Raw genomic sequence first — 5,994 nt, 5'->3', positions numbered from 1 at the left:
TTTTACGGCTGTGTAATTGTTTATTACTTATGGCTGTTTGTAGTATCACTTAGCCTTCAACTTTAACAAATGTGTCACTTTTTTTGCGAGAACAAAAAGTCTTATTGGGATGCCTTACTGTCTGAGGTGTCCTTCCACAGATTCTTGGCCTAATTTACCTTCTCACAACGATTTGTTTGAAAAAACCGCAGCATTATTTCGCCCTCTTACTATTGTATCATCAGTGCTCGTGATCACATGGACGTTTTTCTGCACGCCTAGTAATCTTCGTCGTAATTCCATTGTGACACCGACCACAGATGATGAGTGAAAAATCTAAAGGCCATATACAATTTTACCTTTCTACCTGGTACTTTAACTTCTCTTTCCCTGACTAATATTTTCATTTCCTAGTGAACTTGCGCCCAGGCAAATATTGGAAAATAGAAGTTTTCTCTATATTTGAGAAGAAAAAAGAAACAGTCAGTTTTTTTTAAGAAAAGAAAGAAACAGTCAGGCGGGAACTAGCGGATTGGATGGATGGGTTCGTCAGGCCCGTTAGTTCTGGGGCTACGGCCCGAGCAGATCAATCCAACGGCACAAGTCGGCCCGGCGCCCCTGCCAAACCCTAACGCCCCAGAACCCTTCTATATAAGCAGCGGCGAAGATGCCCTTCTTCCCCACGCCGCCACCTCCCATCCACCCCAGCAAACAGGTTCTTCCCCCCTCCTCTCCCTCTGACCCATCAGATCTCGACCTGCCTTCTTGTTCTGCAACCCGTTTTCGGTTCTTGTTCTTCCCGTGGTGATTTTTGCATCTGGCTCGAGGACGGTGACGATTGATATTTGGTCTCGTTCGTCGTAACTGGCATCTTCTTGCCTTGCCGACCATCCTGCTATATCACCACCCATATTCCGAGTCCTCTTCTTGATTAGAATTACCTCACCCCGAGTAACACTCTTCTGCTGATTTGTTCTTGTTTTTTCCTTGTTTATCGCTGGCCGAGGATTAAAATAAATTTATAGACAAGCATATGTCCGAATTTTCTTCATGTGGAACGATCTAATCTTCTCTATGAGGCCAATGATCCTGCTCATTTTTTAATTTTCGATTATTTGTGGTTTCGTGGTGCTGATGATGATTAGTGTGAACCTTTCTCAATGAATCACTAGTGATTACATAACCTACTGCCTTCCTTCTGAGGCATCACGATCCCTTTAATCCTTCTGTCCTTTTCTTGGCGTTTTGTTTTTTCTCTTGAATTATTGGTTTGCTAAGGTCGGATGATGATCACAAGTGCATAGTTCATATGATCAAATCGTGATTACTTGAACAAAATTAGTCTTTCGCTCCTATCTGATGACCTTAGAACCCTTAAGCTTTTTCTTGAGAATCAACATTTCGTGTGTTAGTTTGCTTGTTAATTATTTTTCAACGTCATGTCTGAATTTGTTGTAGAGGACGGTGAAGATTGGTATTTGGTCTCGTTCGTCGTAACTGGCATTTATTTGCCTTGCCGACCATCCTGCTATATCACCACCCATATTCTGAGTCTTCATTTTACATATTATCAATTGAAATTCATTTAGACTGAAATAATCTTGTACGGTACAGAAGGAACATAGTCAGCAGATCTTTGTAGTTATGAGGATGATGATTTCAAATTTGTCGCCCCAGTCTTAGGTTCCGCTTAGGTGGATCTGTGCTGATTGACATACTATTAAATCTGACTCAGCAAATTAAAATTTAGATAGTTGGTTTGATTTTCCTTTCTACTCAATATTCTTGGGTGATGGCAGTGACGATTTGCAAATATTCAAGCTCAACAGACCAAATTACAGGTCTTCTCTCAGGAGTTGATTTGTATGCCGATTATCCCGCTGAACCGAGCCATCTCATACCCTTTATTTTGAATCTGCCGTTCATTGTTCTTATTCCTATTTTTTGTTTGATGCGTGTGTTTCGTTTGGAGAGTGTAGTTGCAATGAGGATATCAAGCTCCCTCTTCTGAAAGCATTGACGACATTGCTGGCAGAATCGAACCAATTAAACATTGCCACCACTGAGCAGCTATATTTTCAATCATTTTTGCTGTTATTTTTGTCGATGATCTGTTTGGATTGTGAGGAGGTATTGATGCATAATCCAACACTTGATCCGAGGGGTTGCATTAGCTGCCTATGTGATGTCATCTTTGCAACTGAATCCATTATATAGATCAGTTTCTAGTTTTTATTTTCTTCTAGATTTCGTCTGTATCAAGTGATGAAACCTTATTCAATCTTAGGACGCCTTCTGACACAGTGCCTATTTTCCTGTGGATGAGAAGGCTTTTATATTCTGATGATACACCATGTTATCTTAGTCATTGTTTTAGTTTTTTGTCAGCTGGACAGCGATTATGATTACACTAGAGACCTGCAAAGTAAATGAAGCCTATGATGATTAGCTTTATGTTGGAATTACCGTCTGATTTTGAATGACGATATTTTTGCGGCTTTCTGAGGCACAAAACCAGTAGCGTATGATTTTCTTTTTTAATTATATAGTTAATTTTGTTAACTTAAATTTTCCCGGTGATGATTCTTAGACCAGGAAGTGCCGTATGACACTGTAAACAGCAGCTGTTTCTCACCACTGCACATGTCCTCCATGGCTATTACCTTTGTGGTTTGGTCAGGGCTGGAATCTCCATTTGCACCTGGTTTGGTTCAGCTGTGTGCATGATTTTAAATGGGTCTCTGAGGGATTCTCTCATATTGTTTGCTCTGTTGTTTGTGTGTTGAACCTTAGTTTTATTTTGGTTGGTATAGCTATTGTGGTTAAAATATTTTTGTATTGGCTCACAAGTTATTTGTCGATTTGATCACTTTTGAGGATATGTTCTGGCGATGATGATAAATTTAAGGCTTGTTTCTCAAAACATTCGCAGATGCCGCCTAAGATCTTTCGCCCAGCCAGGCTTGAGAGCTAATGCTGCTAATTCCTTCCTTGGATGTCTGAGCCATATGAATATCCTCATACTTTGTTGTCTTCTGCTCGATGTTTCATCATGTAATGTGGGGAGCACTGTTTGAATGTTCGGCTGCTGTTGTAGCATCTGAGTTAACAACGCTCCTGAGATGTAGTTCAGGTGGCTTTTAAAGCACAAATCCGTCCAGATGGATCTTGGGTTACGCTCGCCCCCAAATTGCAGTTTAAACTCTGTTTTGTTGTTGTTGATGAGTCAATTGATCCTTCTTTGGTGCAGTGATTATAAAACATTCCTCGTACTGACGGGAAATCCCTGTGAACGACATCTATACACCCATAGAATCTGAGCATCAATGGACACTATTTCTTGTTTCAATGCGTATTATTATGTTATTTCTTCTTTGTTTTCACTGAGAGTTGCGTTATGATTTTTATGGAACAATCTAGTTAGATGTGATTGGGCAGCAGTGATATCTTTGTGAATGACTCCCATAGAATCTGAGCACCAATACCGCATTGCTGTTTAATTATTTTTGTTTAAAATGCAGTTTTTTAATTTTGACCAGGAGATGCTTTTCCATTAGCAAGTCTGCTAGCAGATTATTTAGAAACTGAAGCCCTGCTCAGTTCTGTGTACTCACGACCTAGGCAGCACAACTGGAGAATCATTCCAAATACCAGTATACTGCTCATTTTCAGTGAGGTCCATTGCTATGTTGTCATGCATTTGTGTCTGTAAAACCGTCCATCAAATGTACTTCCATTTTGTAATAGAGATGATGTATTGAGATTTCTCACTAGTTTAGTGATCTATGCTGATGAATTTCAATGCAACTGTGCCATTAAAAAACATGTCGTCAGGCGAGGACATTGGGCTTGCTTTTGTGTCTTTAAAATCCTTATGTGCCACTTGATTTCAACCATGGAGGATCTCTTGAGATTTGGCGAACATTACCTTCAACTATGCTCATCACTGTATGGCATGAGGCACATGAGACATGACAATGAAACTTAGTGAGACTCAAATTCCGTTATCAGGTGAAGGAGGGTTTTCTCTTTAGTGTCAGTCCTTGGTTTGCTGGTACAGCAGTTTCATTTGAACTCTCGGGGTAGATGTTGTGCTTGAGTTGCGTGCCATGCAGGGTGGTGCAATTTTATCCTTAGGATACTGGTGCCCAATAGGCTGCTTCCCTAAAAGAAACTGGAAATTCAAAAACAGGTTACCAAATACGACCAAACTTTTGAAATGTGCTTTTGTCCCAGCTCCAATAATAATACAGTATGCCTCTTATGTACACAGCCCTAACGCAGCTTGTCCAATATATATCCATCTGAATGATGTTGCTCAGCAAGATATCCTGGAACATTATCCAACGCCACCACACAATACAAACCATATAACCAAGTAATTACTTGGATGGACCAACATTATCCAACGCTCTCGATGGTGGTCTCACCATACGTAATGGGTCTTGGCCCCGTCGGGCAGAATCGCGGCCAATGCAGTGGTCGTGCCGGTGGAGACACACGGCCGAAGCAACAACTACGCTTAAATGGGTTGGCCGGCGGCAGGGAGAATCCGGCTTGGCGCCCGTGCTCACCAGAACGTCAGGGAAGCGACATGGACTAGGTTGAAGCAGCCTTGCAGTAGCAGGAGAGTCATGTCCCACATTGCAGAATCCATCTTCACTACTGCGTCGTTTGAGTCCATCGGGGAGATGGAGTGCTTTGAATTTGGTCAGCGGCGGCGGTTGTCATTTGCGGCCCGATTTCTGTGGGAAAAAAAAGTCCATTTTAAACCTTGAATTCGTAGTGGTTGGACATGTTTGGTGCACCAGGAATGCAACAATCCCGGCCGGGATTGCAGGCTACTCTCACTGCTATGGGGACCCTACGTGTCAGACCCTTCTTCCTCAATCACGCGGATGCAAAACTGGCGCTAGACGTGGAGGCGGCGGATGCCTCGACGGCGGAGAGCAGAGCAGCGGCTGTTAGCACAGGCCCTGATCAAGCGTCGTACGTCTCTCCAAGGCATGATTGAATCCGCCAAAGAGACGGAATAGATGATCTCACTGGAAACTATTCTCCCATTTAGAGACCTTGGCGGGAACGTTCTGAAATTCGGAGTTTGGTACGTGTATGGATGTTACTTTAGTGAAGAAATTAAAGCATCCTTTTCGATTCCCGACTCTAGCTCACAGTTCTGAAATTCGGAGTTTGGTACGTGTATGGATGTTACTTTAGTGAAGAATTAAAGCATCCTTTTCGATTCCCGACTCTAGCTCACAGTTCTGAAATTCGGAGTTTGGTACGTGTATGGATGTTACTTTAGTGAAGAATTAAAGCATCCTTTTCGATTCCCGACTCTAGCTCACAGCTCACAGGTATCCATAAGAGCGACCAGCCCTGAATGCTTGTCCTTCCAGACGGAGAAGCGATGACAAGTATTTTCCGTCAAGGAACACATATGTACGGTGGGTTGTATACTACGGCGGCTTGCCGATTGCTTTCCGGCGAGTCGTCCACGTACAAAGACCACATTTGGAGATGCTCGCGTACAAGGAAGCAGGCAGACTAGCTACTAGGTGGATTTATTCTCACATACGGTTTTTTTAGACAATCTCGCGAAGCTTTTATTTAAGTCGTTACAATGTTTATAAGGACAAAAAATAGATCACTTGGGTTGCCTAACCACACACGGCGGCCAACACCAAGTGAGGGAGCATGCTTCTTTAGATTGTGAGCCTCGACATTCGAGCTCCTAAACTCATGACTAAAAAAGGAATTAACAAAATTCTTGGAAGGATCTACAATCTCCTAATGATAGCTCCATAAACCGCTGCACACCTCTGTCCAATATCATCAATGACCACTTTGCAGTCTGAGGCCATGAGACCCGGTTTTCATACAGATCATCCGCCGGTGCTAATGATTTCCGAACAGCCAGGCTTCAAGCGTGCAGCCTACCCCACACATCTGGCACGCCGATGAGGTAGCCATGTTGCGGTGGTGTAGTATATCATATGTGGGTATAGACTCCCT

The 5,994-nt window shown here is 42.6% G+C and overlaps 1 long non-coding RNA gene and 13 other non-coding genes across 14 annotated transcripts; all 14 read left to right on the top strand.

Moving 5' to 3' along the window:
- Window positions 1-648: 648 nt before the first annotated feature.
- On the top strand, window positions 649-3,781 carry LOC123141361 (uncharacterized). The gene is made up of 2 exons (XR_006470234.1): window positions 649-694; window positions 2,912-3,781. It is a non-coding gene; the product is annotated as an uncharacterized lncRNA (long non-coding RNA).
- Window positions 806-901, top strand: LOC123151631 (small nucleolar RNA Z43). The gene has a single exon (XR_006475749.1). It is a non-coding gene; the product is annotated as a small nucleolar RNA Z43 (small nucleolar RNA).
- On the top strand, window positions 1,109-1,185 carry LOC123152130 (small nucleolar RNA U83). The gene has a single exon (XR_006476040.1). It is a non-coding gene; the product is annotated as a small nucleolar RNA U83 (small nucleolar RNA).
- On the top strand, window positions 1,254-1,347 carry LOC123151264 (small nucleolar RNA snR60/Z15/Z230/Z193/J17). Its single transcript, XR_006475591.1, has one exon. It is a non-coding gene; the product is annotated as a small nucleolar RNA snR60/Z15/Z230/Z193/J17 (small nucleolar RNA).
- On the top strand, window positions 1,439-1,534 carry LOC123151637 (small nucleolar RNA Z43). The gene has a single exon (XR_006475750.1). It is a non-coding gene; the product is annotated as a small nucleolar RNA Z43 (small nucleolar RNA).
- On the top strand, window positions 1,626-1,712 carry LOC123152366 (small nucleolar RNA U31b). The gene has a single exon (XR_006476139.1). It is a non-coding gene; the product is annotated as a small nucleolar RNA U31b (small nucleolar RNA).
- Window positions 1,771-1,874, top strand: LOC123152032 (small nucleolar RNA Z107/R87). Its single transcript, XR_006475985.1, has one exon. It is a non-coding gene; the product is annotated as a small nucleolar RNA Z107/R87 (small nucleolar RNA).
- LOC123150755 (small nucleolar RNA R30/Z108) lies at window positions 1,954-2,049 on the top strand. Its single transcript, XR_006475335.1, has one exon. It is a non-coding gene; the product is annotated as a small nucleolar RNA R30/Z108 (small nucleolar RNA).
- Window positions 2,096-2,189, top strand: LOC123152428 (small nucleolar RNA snoR31). The gene has a single exon (XR_006476189.1). It is a non-coding gene; the product is annotated as a small nucleolar RNA snoR31 (small nucleolar RNA).
- On the top strand, window positions 2,234-2,330 carry LOC123151795 (small nucleolar RNA snoR31/Z110/Z27). The gene has a single exon (XR_006475840.1). It is a non-coding gene; the product is annotated as a small nucleolar RNA snoR31/Z110/Z27 (small nucleolar RNA).
- LOC123152094 (small nucleolar RNA snoR77Y) lies at window positions 2,412-2,492 on the top strand. Its single transcript, XR_006476026.1, has one exon. It is a non-coding gene; the product is annotated as a small nucleolar RNA snoR77Y (small nucleolar RNA).
- On the top strand, window positions 2,550-2,729 carry LOC123151697 (small nucleolar RNA Z112). The gene has a single exon (XR_006475779.1). It is a non-coding gene; the product is annotated as a small nucleolar RNA Z112 (small nucleolar RNA).
- On the top strand, window positions 2,866-2,986 carry LOC123150672 (small nucleolar RNA SNORD14). The gene has a single exon (XR_006475285.1). It is a non-coding gene; the product is annotated as a small nucleolar RNA SNORD14 (small nucleolar RNA).
- On the top strand, window positions 3,220-3,305 carry LOC123152333 (small nucleolar RNA snoR8a). The gene has a single exon (XR_006476112.1). It is a non-coding gene; the product is annotated as a small nucleolar RNA snoR8a (small nucleolar RNA).
- Window positions 3,782-5,994: the final 2,213 nt, after the last annotated feature.

The sequence above is a fragment of the Triticum aestivum genome, chromosome 1B (assembly GCF_018294505.1).
Source record: "Triticum aestivum cultivar Chinese Spring chromosome 1B, IWGSC CS RefSeq v2.1, whole genome shotgun sequence".
Classification (NCBI taxonomy): domain Eukaryota; kingdom Viridiplantae; phylum Streptophyta; class Magnoliopsida; order Poales; family Poaceae; genus Triticum; species Triticum aestivum.
Note: the sequence above shows the minus strand (reverse complement) of the source record. Positions and strands in the feature narration are given on the sequence as shown.